This window comes from Rhamphochromis sp. 'chilingali' (assembly GCF_963969265.1).
Source record: "Rhamphochromis sp. 'chilingali' genome assembly, chromosome: 16".
Taxonomy (NCBI): domain Eukaryota; kingdom Metazoa; phylum Chordata; class Actinopteri; order Cichliformes; family Cichlidae; genus Rhamphochromis; species Rhamphochromis sp. 'chilingali'.
The window spans coordinates 26,930,947-26,957,844 of NC_137943.1; the positions used below are offsets into that span (position 1 = coordinate 26,930,947).

At 40.8% G+C, this 26,898-nt stretch overlaps 1 protein-coding gene and 1 long non-coding RNA gene across 2 annotated transcripts in view; one reads left to right on the top strand and one right to left on the bottom strand.

The window, feature by feature from the left end:
• Positions 1-26,898, bottom strand: part of st6galnac3 (ST6 (alpha-N-acetyl-neuraminyl-2,3-beta-galactosyl-1,3)-N-acetylgalactosaminide alpha-2,6-sialyltransferase 3) — a 108,100-nt gene that overhangs the window by 76,051 nt on the left and 5,151 nt on the right. The gene's annotated exons all lie outside the window — the stretch shown is intronic.
• On the top strand, positions 251-2,785 carry LOC308383450. The gene is made up of 2 exons (XR_013969149.1): positions 251-399; positions 788-2,785. It is a non-coding gene; the product is annotated as an uncharacterized lncRNA (long non-coding RNA).

The window sequence follows — 26,898 nt, forward strand, 5'->3', positions numbered from 1 at the left end:
TCAGAAGTTCACTTATGATGAGTTAGGAGAGCCGCTGACCTTGGCTATTAGCTCCTTTTTCCAAACCTTAGGCGTTGCATTCTCCAAAACTGTCATGTCACCTTTACCAGGCCCCAGTTGGTCAACGATGCATGAAGGGACTCATGCCGTTTAGAGGGGGAGAGTGTAACCCATGGTTATTTTATTGCCAATTGTATTCTGTTTTTATTCTAATTTGAAGTGTTACTGTTTGTTAAATGCTGAGTTTTCCCATGTACCGTGAATGCACCATAGCGCGTGCGTGGTGACTTTCTTTCACTGCATCCGCCTGCACGGAGCTAGATGCGCAAAGCTGTGTGGATATTCAGTCCTGTAACGTGTTGCGCTACGGAATTAATGTTTTCTTTGAAGAATATCCTGGTGAGTCTCACAGTTGCAGTTTCAGTTGTGATTCATAGTCCAGTTTCTGAGCATAAAACCAGTCAGGATACAATGCTTGTCGGAAATGTGATATTTGTCTTAGAACCTGCTAACGATTGCTTAGCTGTGTTAGCCTGTGGAGAGTATGCTAGCGTACCCACATGTGCTCCCTGGGCTAATGCGCTTACATGTGAAGTTTTAGCTAACACACCACGGAGACACTTTTCATGCTTCATGATTTGCAGTGAAATGTATTTTTGTTGTTGATAAATTGTTATTGGCCAATAAGAACTGTATAGATGTGTGATGTGTGAGGAACAAAAGGGATAACACTAGAGAAACACGTTTTATTTTACAAGTGAGTGATTGCACTGCACGTTGTGTGCAGGCTGGTTTTTTGTTTACGTGGTAGAAATCTGCTGCAAGGACCGAGCGGTGCCATCTAAGGACTGGATGCCACTGGAGGTGCCTAGAAAGGACGTTCTCAATCTGAAGGCCACCTGTTTCCTTGGAGGGTGGTAGGATACAACGATTTGCAATTTTTTTTGGATTAACGTTTTTTTTCTGAGATCTCAGGACACTTTATGTTGTTACTTTTTTTCTTTTTTTGGGGGTCAGATCTGATTCCACTTAACACAAAAAACTGATGCATCAAAAAGCAAAAACTGTGACTAAAGACAATTAACACTTACTAAGAACACTGAATACTAAGTGCACTGAACTGAAAAGGACAGCCTACCTAATATATTTATGGACACTTTAAGTGATATATTGTACATTGTTGAGATTTACATGTTTGAAATGGTCTAAATGTTTTGTTCATGTCTATGTTTTGGAGCATTTAAATGTTGAATACACTCAAATCACTTTTCTCCCTTTAAGTTGTTGTCAGTGTCTCATTCTGAGTGGAGGGATATTCCTTCTTTAAGTTGAGTTACCACTGCCAGTCTCCTTACGATCCTAACTGAACCCAACAAGAGTAGATTCTCAAATATTTTTTTTTCCTTGACTTTGTATGACAGATTACTGTGGATTTGACTGATTTTGGACTACTCAGTTAAAAAGGGTGACAAGTGCATCTTTCTAGGGCCCACGGAGATATGAGCACTCGTTCTGTGAGAGGATGTTTTCAAGTCAGAAACTTTATAAGGGAAGAAAATGAAAGTTAAATTCAATCATTATGTTTTCAATTACAGACTTGTGAGTCACAATATCCTCTTCCTTTCACTTCAAATACATCGAATATGAAAAGATTCCTGTGAAGTCCTCCTCCTTCCTATGTAGTCAATTTGCAGAGATTAACCCTTAATCTCTGCTCACTGACACACGCAATTTCCCTCTTTCTAGTGTGACTGAGCCAACACACCTTGAAAAAGCTGAGCTGGCACAGGCAAAGTCGTAATCAATTCTGTAGGAGCGTCACAGCTCAGCTTGAGGTTACTCGACAGACGTTCGTGGCTCTCAGATGATGATTGTGTTCTACTTTTCATCTGGTTGCACTAATGCACTGACTGTGCATAAATGATATGAGCTTCTTTTCTGTTTCAATATTTTTACTAATGAAGCAACAGCTGGGGCTGCATTAATACAAACAGTGCACAACAGCCCCACGATCATATGGAGGTAAGAGGTATTACGGCCTGGCTGAAAGAGCTGAGTGATGAATAATGGATAAAAGATAGAGGACGAGGAAAGGTCTCACAGACAAGAAGATATTGGCAGGGCAGAGCTGGAGATCAATAGATACAAGAGAGAAAGAATCGGACTGTAGTGAAAGAAATCTGAGGCATGCTACAACAGCTCTCAGCCAGAGGGTGATGATAGACTGCAGCAGAGCCAGAGATGCTTTATTTTTTTTCTCTTTTATTCCAGGAAACTTTAATAATGTGCTGCTAATATAACACACGGCAGCAGGAAAGTCTGGGTTTTTAAGAAGGTGCTGTTTTGCAAATTCTTTGAATTTATCTGATGTTGGGGAGATTGAATGTGGCGCGTGGTAATGGTGAAGCCCCCACCGCCAGCCTGCCTGCACCACCACAAGCTCTGATCTCCAACATTAAACATCCCAAGGGAGACACCGGAGGCTGTGCTCTTCAGAGATGAGATCAAACATTTGGTGTGCGGTGGGAGTGGGGTTGAAAAAGACGGCGACCATTTGCTGCCCTGACAAGCCTATCACACTTTACCAGTTGCATGTTTGTTGCATCATACATCATTTCATGGCATTACAACCATCTTTGATCATAAACAGACTCTCAACTTTGATCTGGCATGAAAACAGCACAAAGGGGACCAATGAGAAATCCCTTTTCCACTCGATCAGTACTTTACAAAATAATATATAACACTTTCCTGAAAGAACAGTCAGTTATATGCCACCCCCCCCCCCCCCAAAAAAAGAACAAAAAAGTGGCAGGTCGAGGTTTCTGAAAATGTGCTGTAATAGCCAGTCATCAAGAGTCCATAATGGAGCATGAAACCAATCCTTTATAAAGCAGGAGGGTTCATCATGAGGGGGAAAAAAACAACCCTCGGCTCAGTCTGCAGAGCTGCAGCATCCATCTGTTCTCATGAGGACAGAAAATTTCCTTGTCTCCTTCAACCTCAATCTGGCCACAAATCACAGGGGAAATGATGTGTCAAAGACTGGAGGCGATTGGAGGGCTCCATGTGGGCGTTGTGGGGCACTGAACCTCCACTAGCTCGAGCGAAAGACTCACAACTTCTCTCCTCGTTTGCTCATCCATCAGGGTGATCACGAGTCAGCCTGTTGAGGCGTGTGACACAGAAATTGAAAGGCTCAGTATCAAAGGAGGAGTACAGTCGGGGAGTGGGACCATTAACACCATCATAGAGGCAGCAGAACAGCTATAAAGTTTCAACATTAGAGCTTTCGGTCAATGTTAAAAATTTCGCTTGAGCAATATGACTCCATATGCAGCTGCAACGACCTTGTTTGCCATCACGAGATCAGACAATGATGGCCATTAACGGCACAGGCACTTAACGGCTGTAGCCTGGGAACGTTTCATATAATGCGCGCCGTCTGAAGGCTCTGAGTTGTCTATTTTTAAAAGTGCTAAAACCTACTCTTAGGAGATATTGATCTCAGTTCACCGGCAGACTGTGTGGGATCACTGGGCTCTGGTACATGAGAGAGCCATAATTTCCCCCCAGTCCCTCCTGCAGGGAGCCTGTATGAGCAGATTGCACACAGGAAGCTAGCAAAAGGTTATTGATGGCCAGCTTGTCCATTTGTGGCAATGACCAAACTGACTTGTCAGTTGTGCAGAAATTGAGCAATAGCAAGCTATGTGTTGTTATAAAGTACATTCAATCAAATGTCTGTATTTCTGTTTTATGCTATTTATTTTTACATTTTTACAGCTTTAGCTTTAGAGATCACACAAACACATTTTTATTTGCTTATAGTACTTCATCTGTAACAACACTACAGTAATACATGTAAAGCTTCATAATAAAGGCTCAAAAACCTCAGAAACATTTTTAGCTGATTAGTCAGTGTCACTGACTTCAAATGAAGTACTGTGCAACAGTTTTGAGGCATTTCTTATTTCTTTATGTTTTGCTAGTAAAATAGGAAGCACAGTAGGTGCAGCAATTTACTGAAATGTGTTCACACATACACGGAAATACAGTTCATAAGATAAAAACAGAGTTTGTACAATTCTGTAGGCGCTCACTGTTGTAGCTCTCAGGTACAACACAGGCTGCCGTGCCAAAGTGTCTACAGATACAACTTAAAACTGGTTCTTTACTAGGTTGTCTGTGTGTGTAGATACTATATTTGCTCATCCCTTGGGTTAGGAGTCTGTTTTTATGCTTGAATGATTTATTGGTCCGTGTCTTAACCACAAAAAAAACCCAGTCCTCTGAAAATGGTAAATTGGTCAGGTACAAAGACTGGACTAAAAATGAGTGATAAAGCAGACCATGTCCAAAGAACACCCACACCTGCTGAGGTGCTAGCCACGATGGTTGTGGTGGATTGGTTGGGAGCTCTGTTTGTAGTTTTAGTTTTTCCACTCAGGTTTTCACAGTCCTCAGTCTTATAGTAAGATAAGATATGACAAAGATTGCCATCCTTTCATTTTGACAAAGTAATTATTGTATTTGGGTTTATAATGCACGACCAAGGAGGTGATTTCAGAATTCCTGGAATAACACCACCCATCCCATCTGTAAACATTTAAAATTGTCTCACTCCTTCACTGAAGGCATTTTTACTTACAATGGAGTGTTATCACTTTTGTTTATGAAAAAGATCTGATACCTTCACTAAATATTACTAACTACGTAAATCACTAGGGCACTTTTCTTACTAATTAAACAACAAAAAAGGTATAATAAATCTGTAAACTGCAGAATAATCAACAAGTCGTGCGCAATTCACTTGTGTGATGAATAAAAATTCAAAGCAAATTAGCTGTTTATTTCCTCATGCATATATAGTGCATTCAAAATTTCACCTCCATCAGGCTCTATCTGAGCATGAAGAGAATACAATTTCCCACAAAGACTAATGCTCCAGCTCAGTAAACAACAGGGCCACACAGTAGTTCAATCCAAAAAGCTAATGGCAGTGGGTATTGGAATAATGAGAGGCTCAACCTGAAGAAAATGCCTCATGAAAAAACATATCTGGTAGCTATTTTTGAGTGTCTCATGGGCAATGGGCAAAAAACAGAAAATTACATTTGCAATGCAAAAACGCTACCTCGCTGGCTCCTGATTCTCTCCACCATGGTCCAGCGAGCAGTTAAAATCCAATTTCAATTAAGGTGTTTGAGAAAATATTTGAGGAGCCTTACTCTCACTCTTCCTCTTCATAGTGCTAGTGTTTCTCTCCAAGGCAATAAGACAGGAATATAAACAAAGAACCACTCCTGAGATTAAAAGAGGGCCCAGGCACATTACTTCACTCGTGTCATATTTCCAGCAAAGGTCTCGCTTCAAAGCCATCCAAGTACAAGATAACAAACTATTCTTTTCCCGGCGGAGGAAGAGGCCAAGTCTTTGCTGCCAGTAACACGGTCACGCACAGGTTCCCCTTCAAATTTCACCCACGGGAGCCTAGACTGCCACAGGAACTGAGAAATGATGTTAATATAATTTGCAGCTGTATCTGCATTTAGATTAGGTTCATCACTGTCTTATCAAGTTAATTGAGGAGTTATTTCTACGTTTAAACTTAATCTGCTTCAGTAAAGTTTCATGAAGGCATCACGTGTGTCACACTCACAAGTTCATGCTCTCACTTCTGTCTTTGAAAGGAATGTGTGGAGCGGCTATAGCGATCCATCTTGTCAAAATGGGATAAAAACATATAGAGGGTATTTTATTATTTTCTGTTAGAGTTTCACTTCTCCAGGCAGAGGGATAGTTCCAGTGTTAGCAGAACTACAGGCCTAAAGAGCCAACATAAATGTTATGACAAGAACCACTTCATGCTCAGCTGATATCTGTCGCATATGGTCCCTAATTACTGCCATTGGAATCACTCATTGTTATTCCCAGTATATCCTATGTTCCTTCTATTAATGCTGGAAGTGGGAAATGAACTCCCTGGTGCATGTCTCGCTCTCTCATGAGCAGTATCACATTTCCATTTTTGTCTTTGGGCTATGCAACAAGGAGGGTGGATAGTTACAATAATAAGTGGATGACAACAGTACTGGTTACAACCTTACAGAAAAGTATATGACAGTTGGATCAGATCACCCTACAGTGCCAAGTGTGAAAAAAGGTATGCCAAGTCAAACGTATTCTAGTTTAGATTTATGTTACAAAATGTAAGCATGCCTACTGACAGCATTTTTCACCTTTGTTTTTCACAAACTAAACTGTAGAGTCTAGACCTGAAGGGAAAAATCCAATAATATTCATATTTAAAGGTGCAAAAAGGCAAACCTTGTAGTGCTTAAGTTTTCATTTTCAAGAGATGAATATAGTTGTATTGTGGTTATTGACTACAATACCCTTGAACATTTTGATTCTGAATAACTATGAAGTTGATGCTGCTTTGTTGTAGAAAAATGGACTGTTGGCATAACTATGATCGTATAAAGTAGCATTATGAATTTAAACTTGACATGGGTTTAAAGTCTTAGCCACCACTCATTTCTTTATATTTAAAGAAAGGTAGGAAAATGGGAACTAGGTGCAGCGATTTATTGAAGCATGTGCAAACATAAATAGAAATAAAGTCCATCCATCCATTTGCTTCCGCTTATCCTTTTTCAGGGTCACGGGGGACGCTGGAGCCTATCCCAGCTGTCATAGGGCGAAAGGGTACACCCTGGACAGGTCGCCAGTCTGTCGCAGGGCTAAATAAAGTATATGGGGTAAAACCAGAGCTTCTTCAAAGCTTTTCTTTGGATGATGGCTGCATGTTTTTGATCTCATCTCTGTTTAAAAAGACTTATGGTTTCTGGGAGGCCAATCCGTGACCTATAGTGTTTGTGTGTTTGTGATGATTGTTATGCTGCCAATCAGACACTTTCTGGATGGTGCTGCAAAATAGCTCAAACTCTGACAGTGCTTTGCTGTGTTCATAATTCCATGAAATCTGACAAAATCTCCAGGACCACTGGCTGAAATATAGCCCCAAACTACTGTGTTTTACAGATAGCTCTCACCTCATCTCATACCTCATCCAAATATTCTGATGATGAATTGAACCAAAAATTTGCTCCAAGTTTCACTTCCCTAAGAATGGCTTCTTGACAGCCACCCTTTAACTCAGACCATTTCCAATGAGGCTTTGTGAACAGTAGCTTGATCAAGTAAAGGCAAAGATGCATCACTTCAGTCCTGTGTCAGGTGGCTCCAGCCCAGCTCCAAATATATCTAAAACCTCCAAAGAGAAGAACTCACCTGGAATACTCACCTGCCTGCTAACATCCACTTCTCACTTGGATCCCGCCTGCCTCCGGAGATATCACCCCATACCTATGCCTCTCTCAAGTCAAGTTAAACTGTTCCATTCTTTTTCTGTCACACTTGGACATAGTTCAATCCCTTATGGACCCCTGGCTAACTCATTCTGTCCTCCTTCAACAGAACACCCATCGTTGATCCAGTAAACAGTTGCCTTTACATTATCTTCTTCATTGTGTGAAAATAAATCTCCTAACTGCATTCAGCGTGTTGAGTCTGAATTCAGTGTCTTCCCTTGTTTTATATGTTTTGGGTTTTTTTAGTTGTAAACTAAATCATTACTTTATAGTGATGATATGATACTTTTCATGAATCTCTTATTAAAGACTAGCACCCCAATTAATATGAATTGCAGATGCACTTTGGCAACCAAGCTGAACAGGGTAAAATCTGATTCTAAAATCAGCCAAAACACCAAACTATGGCTTCAAAATAACATCTGCAAACTACTGAGTTGATTGTGAATGTATCTGTCCAGTATTTTGAACGTTGCTTAAGGCACCATCTGCAGTTTTATTCAGATTGAGATTTAACAATATTGTGAAATTCATATCAAAAAACTTAAGTCAACATCCTTTTATTAGAGGTACACCCAAGCCCTTGAGTAGATCGCTATAAATAGGCAAGGCAAGGCAAATTTATTTGTATAACACAATTCAACAACAAGGTGATTCAAAGTGCTTTACAGAGACATTAGAAACAAAAACAAATAAAAAGCATGATTTAAAATTGATTAAAACAAGCAAACAAACTAACTAAACACACACATTTCACACCTGTTCGCGCGATCTGAACCCTTATCGTAAGGGGAGCTACCAGTCCTTCTGTGGACGAGCTACTTTCTATTTTAAATTCCCTGAATTTAAAATACTCTCTAGACCCAGTCTAGACCCAGCTGGGGAGCTGGGTCCTATAAGTAGTATTTTCTTTTTATATATATTGGTTTTATATATTTTGGTTGACTTGGTTAGCTATAGAGGAACTCTTGTGAAATTGCTTTCATACCCCAGGCACAGCAATGGATGCAGACGGAGAGAGACGAGGAGAGTTCAGATCCAGGAATTACCAAGGCTGGAGAAAACAGCTCAAATTAATGCAGAGTGGGAGCAACGTGGTCCTTCACTACACTGACGTCTCAGGAAAATCTCAGGCAGAGGTGTTTTCCATTCTGTGTTGATCCATTCCTCTCTTGTACACTTTTTAGCATTTTCAAAATTATGCAGAAGGGTTGAGTTAGGCACAGAGCTGAGAGTGAGGGGGTATATTATTTCTATTTTGCTTTAAACAGGCTCACAGTAAAGCACATCTACTTTAAAACTGTATGAGAACCAGAAACTGGTTTATTGCTAAGTAAAATTTCCTTTGTTGTTGAGGTGTGCTAGAAAGTAAGAAAAATAAAAACGACTGATTTGTGTATGTATGTGTGTGTATATATATATATATATATATATATACACACATACATACACACACACACATATATATATATAAAATAAATGTAAAATGCACTCCACATCTCTGTTTCTATTTTCCCTGCCCTAATGAACTACAGCTGCAGCCGTAAAAATGAATGAGCAGCAGCAAAGTTCATTGCTCATTTGGGGGTTTTAAAACCTGATGATCCCAACCAAGCCCAGCAGAGGGGGCAGTCCCCTTACACAGCTGTCATGTGGAGAACATATGGGAGCAGAAGAGCACTGGTTGCAGCCTTGCATCTTAAAAACTGATCTGTGGAGCTCCTCTGACTAAGCCACTGGCCTGGAGAAACCCCCCAAACACTCACTAGGTTAGTTACAGTAAGTTAATCCAGAAGAACAAGGTTTATTTTCTGAATGAACACCAAGAACCAAATCCAGTCAACGTGTTTCATTCATTTACTTTGCCATGGTGTGCCCAGTAATGTGCTTCTCATAATCCAAAAAACACGCTTCTAAATAAATCACTTCTAGTGAGCATGTGTATGCAGCAGGTTTAAAAGGCAACCGAAATGACAGCTCCACTGGGCTGTGAGCGCTTTCATTTCTTGACAGAAAAAAATTGAAAAGAAATTTGAATTGTTACTCGCTCACAATTAGTTTGCTGACAAGTGTGGCATTTGAGGCATAATGTACTTAGCTATAGTTGGGAAATATAATAACACAGAACATGCAAGTAGTACTAAAACAATTAGTTAAATATTGTGAGCCTTCTTGAATGACAAATGAGAGAAATACATCAGTCCTTGCTTTTCAGAGATTTAGTATATACAATTTATATATTACTGGACATTTAAAGACCTCACCTTGGGTTCTTGGTGTTCTCTCTAATAATTACAGACAGAGAAGTTGTAAAAAAACAAACAAACAATAATTTCTTTCTACCATATTTTTAAAAAATAGTCACCATTCTGGGCTAAGGTTGTATTTACTGACATATGTTAAATCCAATATTCCAATCTTATTATTACCAGTGAGTAATGTCAGTCATGTTATATGACTGAAAATATTCAAACAATCATTGAGTGAAATTTTCTTAGTTCTGTATCTGTCACGATTTATATATAGTATGTAATATGCACAGCCACTTTACTGGGTACACCTAATCCAATCAGCCAATCACATGATAGCAATTCATTCTGTTGAGGCATTGACTGCTGAACTTCAAACTGAGAATGAGGAATAAAGGTGATTTAAGTGAACATGGCATGGTTGTTGATGCAAGAACAGGATTTTCCCACAACCATCTTACAGAGAATGGTCTAAAAAAAGAGAAACTATCCAAAAGTATCTAATTGATGCCAGAGGTCAGAGAATAGCCAGACTGCTTCAAGCTGATAGGAGGGCAACAGTAACTCATATAACCACTCATTATAACCAAGAGGAGGATCTGTAAATGCACAACATGTCAAGCCTGGAAGCAAATGGGCCACAGCAGCAGAAAACCGCACCGCGTTCCACTACTGCCAGCCAAGAACAGGAAACTGGGGCTACAATTCACACTAGCTCACCAAAGTTGTACAACAGAAGACTGAAGAAACATCTCATAAGGCTTGATTTCTGCTGCAACATTCAGATGGTAGGGGCAGACAAAGCATGGATCCATCCACCTTTTCATGAAACTGTAATGATGTTAGGGAAATTTTCTTAGCATGCTTAATGCCCACAGTGGACCAATCTTCTTACGTCTGCTTCCAGCAGGATAACACACCATGTCACAAAGCTCAAATCATCTCAACCTGTCTTCTTCAACATGACAGTGAGTTCACTGTATTCAAATCTGATCAACAGTCACCAGATCTCGATGCAACAGGGGATATTCACATCTAATAAATCTGCAACTGTGTGGACCAAAATCTCTAAAGAATGTTTCCAGTAAATTTTTGACAAAGGGGGTGAGAGGACAGTGCTGGCAAGGTGTAACTGAAAATACATGTAACAGTCTCCGGAGCAACGGTTACAAAATAATATAAAAACAAAATAAACAATAACTAACCAGCATCTTACAGATGGAAACATGACCAAAAATTAAAAAAAAAAACAAAAAAAAAACAAACCTCATTATATGCTGCTTTCCTTCTGGCAGTCAGTATTCAGTCAAAACGTAAGGAAGTCATGCTCGTCAAAGAGGTATAATGGATGTAATGATGAACATCCAGCTTTCATTTCAGAGATGCTCATTCCTGCTTGCAGACCAATTTGCAGGAAATGAAGTCGCAGCAGAAACGATCATTTCTCTTAAAAGATAAAAGGGATAAACACGTAATATGTGGTGCACCAATCTCCAACTCATTTTTTGTGTATTTTATCAACTAAGTACAGCTGTCCATGCTGTGTTAATGAAACTTCACTCATTCCCGATAATGGGCACAGTGACCTTCCTCCTGTACAATAACAAAATGTCCTGATGACGCCCTTGGAGCATGTTACTTCCGTGGTATCACACTTATCGGCGGCGACATATGAAAAGCAAATCCTTAAATCCGGGTCAAATGAACACTAATCTGGTCTACTGGCATGAAACTGGATCGTTTTGGTACAGACCATCATGAACAATCTTAATCTGGACCCCAAAAAATAAATCAGGTTGTTTTTGTGTGGATGAGACTCTGCAGGTGGCAACAATAAGGACTCAACACCCTTTTTTTCTGTATAAACTCAAATACCGCAAATCCCAGTCATCAGTAGATGACGTCAATCGCTGCGCACATGTGTTCACCAGCACACGTGTACTTGTATGTGTGCCTGCGACAGGAAAGCACCAAAAGCCCATTTGACTAATGCATATCTGATATCAAATGGAATATAATCCCCACAAGTATGAAGGATTAAACACTCTGCAATATTCACTTCCCCCCCTCTGGATCCAGCAAACTTTTGGGACAAGAGGAAAAGAGCGCCATATGTTCAGAAAAAACAGTCTGGTGATGCTCTATGCTCTGCTGCGTAGGCTGATGCTTGCTCACTTGAGAAAGTGAAGAATTTGTCAAAGTGAAAGGGGGGGGCTGCTCTTTGTGGCACTTTGAAAAGCTGAAAACTGGAATATCTGTGCGCTGAGTGAATGAGTCTACCTGTCAGGACGAGAAAAAAAAGCATTCTGAGAATTCATTATTTTTGGCAGTAAGTTATTGTGCTCCATTAAGACTCTCTGCTATGTGACTTTCTTCCCCGCAGCACTTCTGTAAGCCCATTTGTCTCATTTGATGATGTTTTGTCTCAAGGTCACAACACACAACAATGTGAAGCAGAAAGTTTATATTTTCAATTTTATGCTTATTTATTTTTCTGCTTTACTGATTTTTTTTTTTTTTAGGATTTACTTTGCAGATTCAGATAAGCAGCTGAGATCCTCAATCTGAAAACTGCCCTGTGTACTGAGGGCAACATCTCCCAGGATGCACAAAGAAGGTGTATCCAGTATGAATGGGACATAGAACAGTCCTTACTAATGACTGTAATAATACTATCTAACCTAAGACCAACATAACTGTATCACAAAATAATTAAGAGGTACTTTAAATTTATTTTACTATTTATTATACTATAATGAATATGATATTATTTTTAATGATTTAAAGTACAAACCTAGTCAAAGTAATGTTGTTTGCCTTTGCCTGAAAGAGATGCATTCGTTTTACACAGCAAGCGCTACATATTTGATGTGGTTAATGTTATGTGCATCTTTAACTAAATAAACTGATCTTCAGTAACGCTCTCCTGTGTTCTCCTGCTGTGTTTTAAATGGTTCAGGCCCAGATTATACATCGTTTGAATGCACAAAGCCTCACAATTCAAGCTGCTTTAGATCCCAACGGAAGAGCAACAACAGTTCCTTACAGCGCAGAAAGAGTGCACACGTTGCAAAAAGTTAGTTTATGACACTTTCTATCATCTGTATGAGCATATACTTGTTGGATTTCGATCCACTGCTCATAAAACTTCAGCAAACAAAATGCTTCCAAGCTTTTTGCCTTTTTTTTTCTTTAAGGAAAATAGGGGTGAAAGTCAAGGTGTTAATGTATGTTTGTTGAACCTGGTTCAAGCCAATTAACTGTAGATCAAAAAATCAATAAACCTTAATAGCTCTCAGTGCGAAGCCGAGCAAGCCTGGCTATGAAGATACAGTAACTCCATTTATCAGACCACCTGCTCACTTTTGCTTTATGATGGAAAAATGATGACTAAACGTTCCCTCGTCTATAACATCTATAACTCCTATTGTCAGGGGTTATTTTTGGAGAGAGCCAAAATGCCTCCTGCCATTCAGCCAGGAGCACAAAATGACTTCTGCCGCTCACTTATGACAAGAGTCATTTCAGCTTTATCCTTCTGTCATATCTGAGTTTTTAAGGGCTGGCTCTCATAGCCGCAGATGGCCATTGGGCAGAAGAGATCACACTGCCGGCCAAGGACAAAGCTACTGTACAGTAATGCATCAGTTGCTCTCCATCCAGCACAAATGTCCCAAATTTGGGCCACAAGTCGTGACTGCAACCACTTTGCAAGACAAACTTTACTGAAACAAAAAGAAAAAGGAGAAAAAACAACATGCATGAGAACGCAGAGGCTGCAAACTTAGCTTTGAAATTCTATGGAGTTCTTTACAGCAGAATACCAATTATTGTCCCTGTCTTTGTGTTTGAAGGGCGAAGGCAGGGGGGGAATCTGGCTGTTGAGAAAAACATCGACCAGAGAAAATCCATTTTAATTTGCCAAATGCCAGAGCAGGATTACTGACATTTAGCAACTGATATTTCCCCTGAAACTCAATAGGATCCCTCCATAACTTCATAATAAAGCCTCATCTCATTGCAAGTGATTATGCACAGCATGACTGCTCACACACAGAAATCTGAGTATATGTATTTATCAAAAGTGCAAACACAGAGACATTTGAGAATGTGGAAAGATTAGAAAGACAGATGCAATGCATCATTTGCAGGACGCAGGAGCAAACAGCGCTGACAGTTTCTTTCAACACTTGACTAAACAGAAGTTCGGCCTCTGCGGAGATTTTTTAAAAAGGTGTTATTTGTTAAAGAAATGCATTTGACAAGAAAATGTCTCCTCGAGGATGCTGGAGACGGGGAAGCAGGAATGTATGTAGAGTTCTAAAGTGGTTCAGCATCAAAAGGGAATTTGTCCTGTTTGAAGTTCAGCCTTCAGAGGGATGACGACTACAATACCTAGAGGTGACAAATGCATTGTTGTAAGAGGCAAAGTGATTTGTTTTGCCTTTGACTTTGAGAGATCCTTTTACTACAATAACTGCACAGTTGGGGGTGCCCCTATAGATCAGTTTATTGAGCAGGAATCCCATATACCAACGGCTATAGTCCTTAATGCAGTGGCCTGGCTTGAGTCTTCCCCAGACAATTTCCTGCATGTCACTCACCCTCTTTCTCTCTCCACATTCGTATCTACTCTACTCTGTGCTGTGTAAGAAAGGTCTAAAATGCTCCAAAATATATAAACATGCAACATATAGAAATATATATTTAGGATATATATATAAAAATAAAGAAAGTGCACAGAAAGCTCAGCTGATACACTAGATACTCATAATGAACACCCTTAGTGTTGCTCAGCATCCTTGCATTTCGCTAACGATTAATGCAGATTCCCAGTACATTAGCCAGAAACATTTTCCACACGTCTGTCAAGATGAAGCTACAAGTTAATGAGCATAAGAAAAGACGGATGTGGAGGAATATCTTTCTGAGCAGTGGAACAAATAGGATATGTTGGATTAGACAGAGCATGTGTTGCATTTAGGACATATTTTTATATTTTTAAGTCATGTCTCACCCTGAGCATGTATAGCTTTTATTGTGGAGGAGAAAATCTGAGTCAGCTGCACCCTCGTTGTTTACAGCGGTAGAAATTTCTGTGAGCTTTCTAACAGCGAATGCACTCAAATGATTTGCAAGCACACCTCTTTGTTTTTCATTAATCCTCTTAGATTGTGAAGGTGCTTTAAGAGCTTCACTAACGGCATTATGAAACTTAAAGTGGAGCGGCTGTTGCACACAATAAACAACCCAGCCAGGTGAATCGAAGGCCACCAAACGAGCCTGCTATGCGACACACGCAGGTGTTCACTCTGCAAAATAACAATAAAGTTTGCCAAGTCTGTCAAAGCCTCTGTGGATAGCTGCCACCCTGTGTTAGGAGAATGGTGGCATTCAATGTGTGTGAGTGTGTGGGAGAAGGTTTGGGAGGAGGTGGTAGAGGTGTCACAGTCAACAACAAAAAAACAGCACCCGACGCTGCAGTTGTGAGGGAGATCAATAATAAGCCAAAATACAAATCTGGACACAGAAAGCAATCACAGAACGGCCGCTGAACCTCAAACACGACATGGAACGAGAGCAGTGAGCCTCGCTGAGCAGATGCAACATCACCCAGAGTGCACAGTGGCATTTTGAAATGCTGCCCACTCCCTTTTTCCACACTGACCACAACAAAAGTTTGGAGGCACAAGCGAACATAAAAGTACCCGGCGGTTTTTATTTCATGGGGGACAAAAAAAAGACTGGCCTTTATTTAATGCCCTCACTTAAACGCCAGGCTTTATTTGTGTCTGTCAACCTCTTCGGTTTACGCCGGCAATCAGCTTCCCAGCGCTGGTGTCCAGAGCACTGCCGGACTTCCAGTGGGGATAATAACAGAGGCGCTGCAACCTTTTATTAGCCTGGTCAACAGCCCTCAGGAAAGAGCCTATACTATGACTAGACATGTTTCCCACTGAGCACATCACTGAGTTTATAGCTCTACCTGACACTTCAATGAGAGGGGAAACTGAATCAAAGCCAGGATATTCGTCAAGGATATCTGATGCTGTATATGTCATCCACAATTCAGCAGCGGGATGGAAATAAATCCTAACATGTCAGGGCAATAAATTAAGCTAAAAAGCTGGTCTGCCCGGGAGCAGGCGTGGCACACAGCTCACAGTTAGACAACACTAATGCAATTACAGGGATTTTCTGCTTGCTCAGAGGCTCGGTTCAAGGGCGGAGCGCAGAGAGCTGAAGGCGAGCTGCACACAATCAGGCGTTTCTCAGGGTAGCAGCCAAGCCTGATCTTGCCACCTCACTCTGTGGAAAGGCCGTTGAGAAAATGCATATAGGATTACAGCAGTATGGTTATGAGATCCAGGGTATTCTGCATGTCTGATGAGCCTAACCTGTGCCAAACTCAGCTTTGCTGGTTTGGGTTATTGAAGGTTATGAAAACAAAATCATTTTTTGAACAGCCACAAGGATGCGAGCTGTGACCTAAAACAGGATTTTAGAAAATTACCCCACTAAATTGATACCCTGAAGAAGGACTTTGCTTGCCCCTTTGCTCCCACTAGCTGTATGGTCAGAGTCAGGTACAAACAAGCCACTGATACTAAAATACCAAGTTTCAGTATTTTGTATATTTCAGCAAAACAACACTTGAACCATTCCTTCATTCCTGCAACCTTCCTACTCAGTCTGACACCTCAAACTATCCCTTTGAGTCTTTTTTTATAATTTGGGAAGTGTTTCTAAGCCGCATCCAAGTCTATGGAGAGCATAACTCCTTACCAAACATGGCCTCTGCTGATCTGTCTCTTCTGGGGCTTTGGATCGCCGCTGTGCCAACAGGCAGTAAGGCCTTGCCAAGAGTACAACAAGCTCTTAGACCTTGCCAAGCGTACAATGTGCGGACGGGGACTTGCCAAATGTAATCCAGCAATAGTGCAACACGCTCAAATGAATCCAACTGGCTGTAGGTTGTAACTCTCTGTAACTCTGTCACTTTATGCTTGGAAATCAACTGAAACTGAAGGAATAAATGCTCCTAAAAGCTGATAATTGTGCAGAAATTTGTGGTTAAGAGTGCTGGAAAGCGTCCAAGGGAAGAAAAGGGTAGCAGAAAACTAAACTGTTTAAATCTAGAAAGGGTGGTTTCCAATACCTGTCTGCATTCCTGGGTGTCTGATCGATTCATGCTGCTCTCCTCCTTTTTGTCAATTCTGGTCTCAAACTCTCTCTAACACTCATTGTCATTTTCATCATCATTACTTTGATCCACTGATCTTCTTGCCTCATTGCTTATCTGTCATCCTGCCTTTCCGAACGTCCTTCCTGCAACACTTCACCTCATCCTGGATGTTCAGAGAGACTCATCTGAAGTCTCCATCAACCATCTGCTAACTCTTTTCCCTTGCCACCATCATCTGTGACTCTGGGGTTCTGTTCTATTTACCACCTAGGTGTAGGACACCGTTCTGCCATATTGCTTCAGAGTATAATCTAATTACTCAAATTACACTCCTTTTTGTTGTCTGACCAACAGTCCAAAACACAAAAAAGGTTCAGATCACATAATGGAAGACAAGACAGAGCACACGTTTTCACATTTTCGAAAACCGTAACACTAAAGTTTAAACATTAGTTCCTTGAAAAACGATAATTACAAAAAACTTTCGTTTTGCTGTAAAATCCAGTGTTTCAACTTTGATTTAAGCTTATTAGCACCTTATAAACACCAGTGTGTGAATGTGTGTGTGAATGGGTGGATGACTGGATGTGTAAAGCGCTTTGGGGTCCTTAGGGACTAGTAAAGCGCTATACGAATACAGGCCATTTACCATTTACCTGAACTCAAACATCTTGAACAGGAGTTTCCAGTGGTTATTCTGCTGTGACAATTCAGTGCAACTGTAAACAGAACCTACAGCAGGTCTAAAAATGAGCTACGCTGGAGTTCATTTCAAATTAAGAATTCATGTGATGTGATGATTAACCGTAAAAGTAATTTTAAAGTAGAAGCACTTTACCAAACATTTGCTGACTATAACATATGACAGGGTAATGTTCATATTGGGGCGACCGTGGCTCAGGGGTTTGGGAAGCGCATCTGTAACCGGAAGGTCACAGATGCGTCCTTGGGCAAGACACTTTACCCTACCGCCTACTGGTGTTGGCCAGAGGGGCCGATGGCGCGATATGGCAGCCTCGCTTCTGTCAGTCTGCCCCAGGGCAGCTGTGACTACAACCGTGGCTTACCTCCACCAGTGTGTGAATGCGAGAGTGAATGAATAGTGGCATTGTAAAGCGCTTTGGGTGCCTTGAAAAGCGCTATATAAATCCAATCCATTATTATGTTCTTTTCATCCTCCCTTCTTTTCTCATTTTTTTTTACTTTAGAGGGTTGGTCAGACAAAATGATACATGCTAGAAAGATTACATTTGTGGAGAATGACAATGAGCATTCACATTTTTAATTAATCAGAAATCACAGTGAAAATAATAATGTTTTTTAAAACCTGGCTTGCTGATTCACTTCCCTAGCACTTTTAATTTCTGCTCTGTACTCTACCTGAATATTCACCAAATCACAGACAGGGCCTCTCTCAGCAGGTGTTCACAGCTCAGAGACAAATCTGCCGTCATACATACACAGAATGTCCATCCGGTATTTGCCATTCCCACGCTGCTGTTAGGTTGGCTGGTGGCCGCCTGGATGATTCTCTAACCCAAAAGTCCAAAGCTGGTCCAGGGAACCATCAGGGCCGGATGCTGCCATCTGACCACCAAGGATCTGCCACTTTGGCAGGTTTGTCTCTGACTCACTGACTCAGTGTTATCTACAAGTGGAAGTTAAAATCCCAGTGGACAGTGAATTGTTGAGATGCCAGTCTTAATCCTGAAGTGGCGTGTGACCCTTTTAAGCCCCACAGACCTGCTGTCCGAGAGGTCCTGAACGTGTTTGTGTTCAGCATGTGCTGTTACTTATCTATGTAGCTATGTGACACACTGGTAAAATGCTTGCCACACAGCTAATTTGATATGCATTCAAAGAAAAACAGAGGAGGAGGTGCTAAATCCAGATGCAGCCAGCTGCCTCACATTTCCCCGCTACAACTGCTTCTGCTGACTCTTAAATGTGTGCAATGGTAAATGACTGGAGCAATAACTTTAAAAACAGAAGCACTTGATTACTGAAGAAAAACATTGCCAAGTTTGGTACCAACAGTTTTTAGGTATTTTCCCCAAATCAAGGGACCATATGGACGTTTGGGGGTTTTTTTTTTTATTGAGATTTAAGCCAAACCCCTGAGAATAACTCCGGTGTTTCTGAAAGTTAGGATTTCTATTCAGTCAAAAACTGAAGCAACCTAAACTTTTCAGATGAAAATACAGCTATAAGAGTGCAGTCGACTGTAATGATTAAAGAAAAACAATGGCAGATTAATAACTGCACTCAAATATTTTCTGCATGAATTGTCACTCTGTCCCCTTGTTTCGGGGTAATTAAAGTTTAAAACTTCAACCTTGACATTACAGCTCCACCGTGAACGCATGTACAGTAATAATAGGGGTTATGGCCCAGAGGTTCTTTGTGAGCGACGTGTAATTTTATGCTGCTGACCGTGACTGCAATTATAGCGGGACTTAATTTGTAGGCTGCCATATCACCTCTTTCATTAAACTGTGTGTCGTTTCTTTGTGTTTAGTCCAGTAAAGGGACTAGAGAAAAAAAAAAAAAGGATGGCCAGTGCTGGCAGCTCAACTCGTATCGGAAGAGCTCAAGCAGCCTGAACTGGCAGAGCAGCACATGATTAAACACAACAGGATTAGAGACTGGCTGAACAACACAACCAATGAGAAGGAGTAAGGCAAAATCAGAAGTCTTTCCCAGATGCTGATAAGATCCCTTGTGTAAGTGAGAGGTCACTACTATGACCGCTGCACTGTGGATTAACGCCAGATCTGGAGGGAGGTGATCGCCCTTGGTTACTACTGTGGATAAGCTAACCTTGTACTAGCTTCTGCAGCAGTGTGTGTATGTGCACAACAGATGTAGGTTACATTACCATAATAAAGCAGCCACACGCTTAAATGGTACTCTGTTGGCTCAAAAGGGTTCAGAGGATAGACTGCAACAGCAGAGCAAAAGACAAAGACTTTCTTTGAGGTCTTTGAGTCAGGAAAAGGACTCAGCTAAAGTTTGGGTGAAATCTGATTTCTCCTCACGTTTTATTTCTAAAATATTATGGAACATAGCTGCACCATTTTTTACTGAACCCTTCACGTTCCTGCAATGATGTTACAATATGAAATGTCTTCATGCGTGGCTGAATTTGCTCCTTTTGCAGTGGCTCTTGAAATAAGTTAGAATCAATATTTCTAACAGGGCTGCTGTGTCAACAAACAATGATGACAATGTGACAATATGAACAAGGTTACTGGCATGCTCTGTAAAAAAGACATATAGCTAGAGTAGCTTCACCCACTGGTTTTGATTTTTGATTTTTAAGCGTCAGTGTTGTACTAGCCACCGCCAGAAACGACCACATTTAGACGAGAATGTCGAGAAAAGTTATCAGCTGCCACTAGCAAGCTTGGTTAGCACGCTGCAATGCTCAATTAAAAGCATGGCATCCTGACCTGTTCATTCATTCATTTTGAGGCTGCAAGGTGTCCAACTTTTTAGCGGGGTATCACCCAACCCTAGCTCCTAGCTATTACTACCTATTATTTTAAAACTTTTCACAAATGCAAATTAAACAAATGAAAACACAAAAAGAGGTATAAACTCACAAGCCTCTTTGTTTGGGTAACACAAATATCTAATCAGTTGCATTGCAGTAATTCAGTACATTTCAGCATGTAGTCAGTATGTTGAAGTTCAAAACCAGCTTTAAAATGGGGAAGAAAGGTCATCTTTAGTGACTTTTCAAGTAGCATTGGTGCTGGTGCCACACAGGTTGAGTTTACTCTCCCACAAAATATCCAGTAAGTGACAGTTTTCTGATGTCTGAGATCAGAGGGGAATGGCCAGACTGCTTCGAGCTGACAGGAAGGCAACAGTAACTCAACCACTCATTACAACCCAGGTACGTGCAACATTTCGAATCCTGAAGCATATGGGGTACAGCAGCCGAAGACTACAGCGGCCAAGAACATAAAACTGAGGTTACAGTTTGCATCGGCTCACCAAAAATGTCCACTGCCCTCTGTCCAAGACATCATCATACCTTTATAGCTATGCCATCTGGACAAACCACCTGATAGTCTTCATTATCTTGATAGCTGCCCTCACCTCCTCCTTACTAATCCTCTGGCTACAACCTACCTGAGTATTATTGCTTTCTGACCACAGTGTTGTCATTGCTGCTTCCAGCAGGATAATGCACCACGTCACAAAGCTTAAATAATCTAAAACCGTTTTGTTTTGTTTTTTACAGGACAATGAGTTCACTGTACTCATTGTCCTGTACCCAGTCCCCAGATCTCAATCCAATAGAACTACACCTTTGGGATGTGTGGAACAGCAGATTAACATGATGGATGTGCAGCAGGGAAATTTGCAGCAACTGTATAATCCAAGATGTAACTAAGTAAATGTCCAGTGAGTTTAAATCCTAAAACCTCCCTGATTTTAAGCATTAATTGGATAGCTCGATTTTTACTTTTCAGACAAAAACTAAACAGTTATGGTTTTGGGTTCAGGGTGTATCCGAATTCGGATTCAGCAAACTTCAACTAAACTTCTGCTGAAGTAGTTAAGAACGTGTCACAGTTCCACACACCCTTAATGCGTAAGAACCTATTTAACTGTAAGTAATTGATCTATTCTACTTTAGGACTAAAAAGTTTTTGTCTCCCTGTGCGACCAGGCAACTATAAAACAGTGGATTCTGAGACTTCTCCTGTAAACTTCACACTCAAGAAGTAAAACAGATAAAGGGAAGAATGGTACAAGAGGGAATCTGAGCAGGGATTTGATAACAGTTTGAATACAAACTACAGTATCTGCTTCATTCAACATCCTGCCAGTACCCCGTGCTTTCTCTAAAACTGTGACGGGACACGTTTTATCAGCTCCCTTTCTATAGCAACATAATCACATGGGACAAGAGGGACTCAGAGAAGTGCCATTCATCCCTGAAACTCTTAAGAAATGGGACACTGGCTGCATTCCCCATAGTTGTAAAAGCACCGCTCTACACCCACTAACGACGGTCTGTCTGTGTGTGCACGCATTAATTAATCTAAAATTTCGGCTTGTGTGTTTTGGTTGGTGTGCACCCACATCACCCCGTCGGGCGAATTTGCTGCTCTGGCCCTGTTCTGCCATATGTAGTTAGCAATGAAAGCAGAATAGTTGTCTTTTGATGTGATGTGATAGAGGGCTTATTCTGAACTGTTAGCACAGAGGACAACAGCGACAGCCTTTCCCAGCTTAAGCACAGCTCTTCACGGACGAGCTCACTCCAATTAAAACAAAAGATGACAAAGGGGGAACTCTGCATGTCACATTTCTTTTTTCAGACCCTACTTGGTAGGAAACTGTGAATAAAACAATGTGTTTGTGTATATTTACATAATCACTATGATAAAACTGGGACAAACACATTAAAATGTCTATCTAAAAATACATTTATTCTTGTTTATGTCATTTTCAGTCTTTGTCCCTTGTTGAGCCAATACATCTGAAAGCATATTGGTCAAACACATAAAATAACCTTCACCTATGGTCACAAGCTTTAGGTTGTGACCAAAAGGATGAGATCGTGGGTACAAGGACTGCAAATGAGCTTCTTCCAAAGGGTGGCAATGCTCTCCTTTGGCGAATGGCTGGAGCTCAGTCATTCATGAGGAGTTCAGAGAAGAGCAGCTACTCCTCCACATCGAAGGGAACCAGTTGAGGTGGTTGAGGTGACTAGGATGCCTTCTGGGCATTCCCTAGGTTAGGTTTTTCACTTCTACCAGAAGGAGGCCCTGGAATAGACCTGAGACACGCTGGAGTGATAACATCTCTGCTGGGGAAATGAAGATATGTGTGTCTCTGTTTAGACTGTTGCTCTCTCGACCTGGACCCAGATAAATGGGAGAAAATTGATGGAACATTATGAAGAAAGTGATGAGTCCATGGAGGATGGATGCAGAAGCAAAGAAATTGTGAAAGACAACAACTGCTCTGAAAGAAAATCTCTGATTTTGGAGGAAAACTTGCTGCACTGACTGGGACCTGTTTGTTCCTGACATGGAAAAGCTTCATGCGTTCATGTGTGAGAGCAATCCAAGGTGTGGAGCTGTAAGAACAAATTAGTGTTTCAGCTCCTCTGAAATCACCTATCACAACAAGAAAACAGTCATTTTGTGTGCTGATATAATTGCTACTCTTACTCCAGCACAAACACACACTAAACAGTGACTATTTGGACAGTTAGGTCAATCAGTCTACAAGCATTCCCAGAGGGAGATTTCTAACGCAGCTAGCAAAAAAAGCAATTCAATGCGTGTAATTTCTGAGTTTACTCAGATGCAGTTTAATGATACTCTTCATTTCCCAGATCTTTAAAATAGGGGTTGAGAGTGCTGAGCTAGTATGACCCAGAGACCCACAATAGTCACAATAATGGAAAATCCTCTAGGATGCAATAAACCAGAATTACCCAATAAGTTTACAAATGGTGACCAAGATAATGTACACTCTGATAAAAGCACTTCACAAATGAAAAACAATCTTGTCAGTGTTTCCCTGGGCCACGAAAATAACCTTAACAGCTTCCTTTTAAAATTCAGCAGCATACATGATGCTGCAATAACCTGATATCTGCTAACATGTCAGACCTCCACATCTGGCTTTAATTCATGGAGTCATTTGTTTACCTAATATTAGTTAGTGGTTAAAATTTTAGTTGGCAGTAAACCTTGAAAATAAAATAATAAATAATAAAGAGATGATGGAAAAACTGGTGTATGGAGAAAAAAAATCATAATATTCCTGAAATATGTAACTTTAGTTTTGCAGACCTCACGTGAGGTCTGCAAGATGGCGCCAGTGTGTACGGCAAGCCGTCTCCGCTCCTCCGAGTTCCTTTTGTTGTTAGCTGTTTTATTTTCCTTATGTTTTCTGGATGGAACCACATTAATTGTTTATGACCGTCAAACGCTGCTGGATCTCCGACCTCTGAAACATCTCCGACCTTTGAAACATCAACCAGCATATCCACTTTTGAAATTGGGAAGCGACATTCCGTCTCCCATAGACACGACTACTGGCATTTATTGCCTGCCTTTTTTCCCCCCTGCCAAGAAACGGCCCAGACGACGGGGAAAACGGAGCGGCATCCGGATTCGCATCAAAACTTATTTGAAACTACATGGTGTAACCAACTACTACGCCATTTCGGATATCCTCCAACCCCTATCCTCTCTCCATGACCAGCACACCATCAGATTACCCCGCCATCGATGGATCCGACAACTCGCTAATTCGGAACTACCAATCGTCCACCAACCCACTAGAAGCTGGATACGGGCGCGTGGTGGTGGCGTGAACCACAGCAACCTACGTCCGCTGAGGCGTGCTCCAAATAGCGATGAGATGACTACGATCAAGATGGCTGTGCTGAACATTAGATCGCTGGCGAACAAGTCTTTCGTTCTGAATGATTTTTTTCTCTCCTCCGAGCGAGACTTTCTATTCCTGACAGAAACCTGGATCCGACCTGGTGAGTCTGTCTCCCTATCGGAATTTCTTCCACCAGAATGTACTTTTGTCAGTACTCCTAGGACTTCGGGCAGAGGGGGAGGGCTAGTCACGGCTTTTAAAAACAAGTTCCGTGTGCGACAGCTTCCCCCAGCCATATTTTCTAGCTTTGAGGTGCAGTTACTTGAGTTGAACTGCTCCTCCCCGATCCTCTGTGCGGTGGTATATCGCCCACCAAAAGTCAATAAGGATTTTATTCATGAGTTCGCTGACTTTTTAGGAAACCTCTTGGTTAATTATGACTGTACTCTCATTACTGGTGATTTCAATATTCATGTCTGTTGTGAGTTGGACCCACTGGTCAAGGACTTTCTTGCTCTTATAGACTCTTTTAACCTTACTCAGTGGGTCAGTAAACCAACCCATATTAAAGGCCACACGCTTGATTTGGTACTATCCTACGGTTTGGACATTTGCATTACGGACATTTATAATCCTGGGATATCGGACCATTTCCCGGTTTTGTTTAATGTCAATGTGTGCAATATGGAGCTGAAACGTGAGGGTCCTGTGCAAAATATACGCATGATTAACTCAGAGACTATTGCTCAGTTTTCTATGGCTCTGACCAACACTGCCTTCTGCGAAATTAACTGGGATACAGCTACACCGGTTAATGATCTCGCTAACTCCTTCATCGCCACCTGTACTTCTATTTTAGACACTGTAGCTCCCTTAAAGACCAAACGCCTTAAACCATTCCGTCAACCGTGGATGAATGACTATACTCGTACCCTCCGACGTGAATGCCGCCAAGCGGAGAGGAGATGGAAGAAAGACAAACTCCAGATCTCCTTTGACATTCTCCACAATTGTCTGAAGAAATATCAGAAGGCTGTTAAAACTGCAAAAGCCTCCTTCCTTTCGGAGATCATTGCGACTAATAGTCATAAGCCGCAGGTCCTTTTTGGCATTTTTAATTCGTTAATAAATCCACTCTCCACTCAGACCGAGACCTCCCAAGCTTTATGTGAAAAATTCCTAAACTATTTTTCAGATAAAACTATAGCACTAAGATCCACATATCTACCCATTGAGGACACATCTTTAACATCCGAACCCTCGTCGGTACTAGAACAGTTTGAATTTGTTTCCTTTCCGACCCTTAAGGAAATAATAGCTCAAACGAAAAATTCCAATTCCCGTCATGATGTGCTCCCTTCTCGCATTATCAAAAACGCCCTGAATATTGTAGGACCCTGGATTTTACTTATAATGAATTCATCACTACTATCAGGCTGCGTCCCTGCTGTGTTCAAACATGCAGTTATCCAACCTGTAATCAAGAAAAGTAATCTTGATCCTAATGTCCTCTCAAACTATAGGCCGGTATCGAAACTCCCTTTTATGGCTAAAGTCTTAGAGAAAATTGTTCTCAAGCAATTGCAATCTTTCTTAGAGGCAAATGGAATCAATGAAAAATTCCAATCTGGTTTTAAACCTCACCACAGTACTGAGACAGCTTTACTGAGAGTTTTTAACGATCTCCTCGTAACTGTTGATACAGGGCGCCCTGTGGTTTTAGTTCTTTTAGACTTGTCCTCTGCTTTTGATACGGTCGACCATGATATTCTCCTTTCAAGACTTGAACATGTAGTTGGCCTTAAAGGCAAAGTACTCTCATGGTTTAAATCATACCTATCCGAGCGGTTTTTTTCATTTTGCAGTTTCATTTTTGCAGCACTTAAATTACATCATCTATCCATCCTTTATTGCCTATTTAAGAATGTAAAAAGAAAACAATATGCACAGACATCCAAGAAATCCATGAAAACGCTATACAGCTACTGGACAAATCAACATTTAAACATATTACAAGAACATATGACAGTAAATTGTTGACATTTACCTTAAAACTCGTGCAGAGAGTATATAAATGATATGATAAAGTCAATGTGATGCTGGAGGTCCTCAACTAATAGCTCCTTTAATGGGAATCGTTTCTGTTTATTCCCAGCTCTATATTTATTCTTGGATTCTGCTAGAATAGTTCTGCATGTTTGACAGTTTCCCCTTTACTTACCTTAGCATGCCATACTGAGCCTTGGTCTACACACTTAGTGCATCCTGCCTCAAGCAAACTTTTACCGTCTCTATATTTACACTAACTTCATTCTGATTGGATCGATTCACAATCAGAACGTTTCTGCACTCACAGCCAGAGTATGCGTCTCATTTGATAATGTTAAGGACATTTACTATTGTGTAGATACATTATTTACTTAGTACTTACAAGTGCATATACTTAGTACTTGTAGACAGACTAATCTCACTATTTAAACTTGCCATGTTTTGTATGATCACTATAGCAGCGTATGTATATCAGAAAAAAAGAAAATTTATTATATGATTGAAGTATTAAAGACACAAACATTTGTATTAGGTGGGTTTGGATTTATGTACCTCATAGCCACTATCTACATCAGAATAATACGGAGCTAATAAGAAACAAGGACACTGGTATCATTTAATTTAAAGTTACAGCTCATTTACTTGCGTCCACTTCTCGTTTACATTTCGT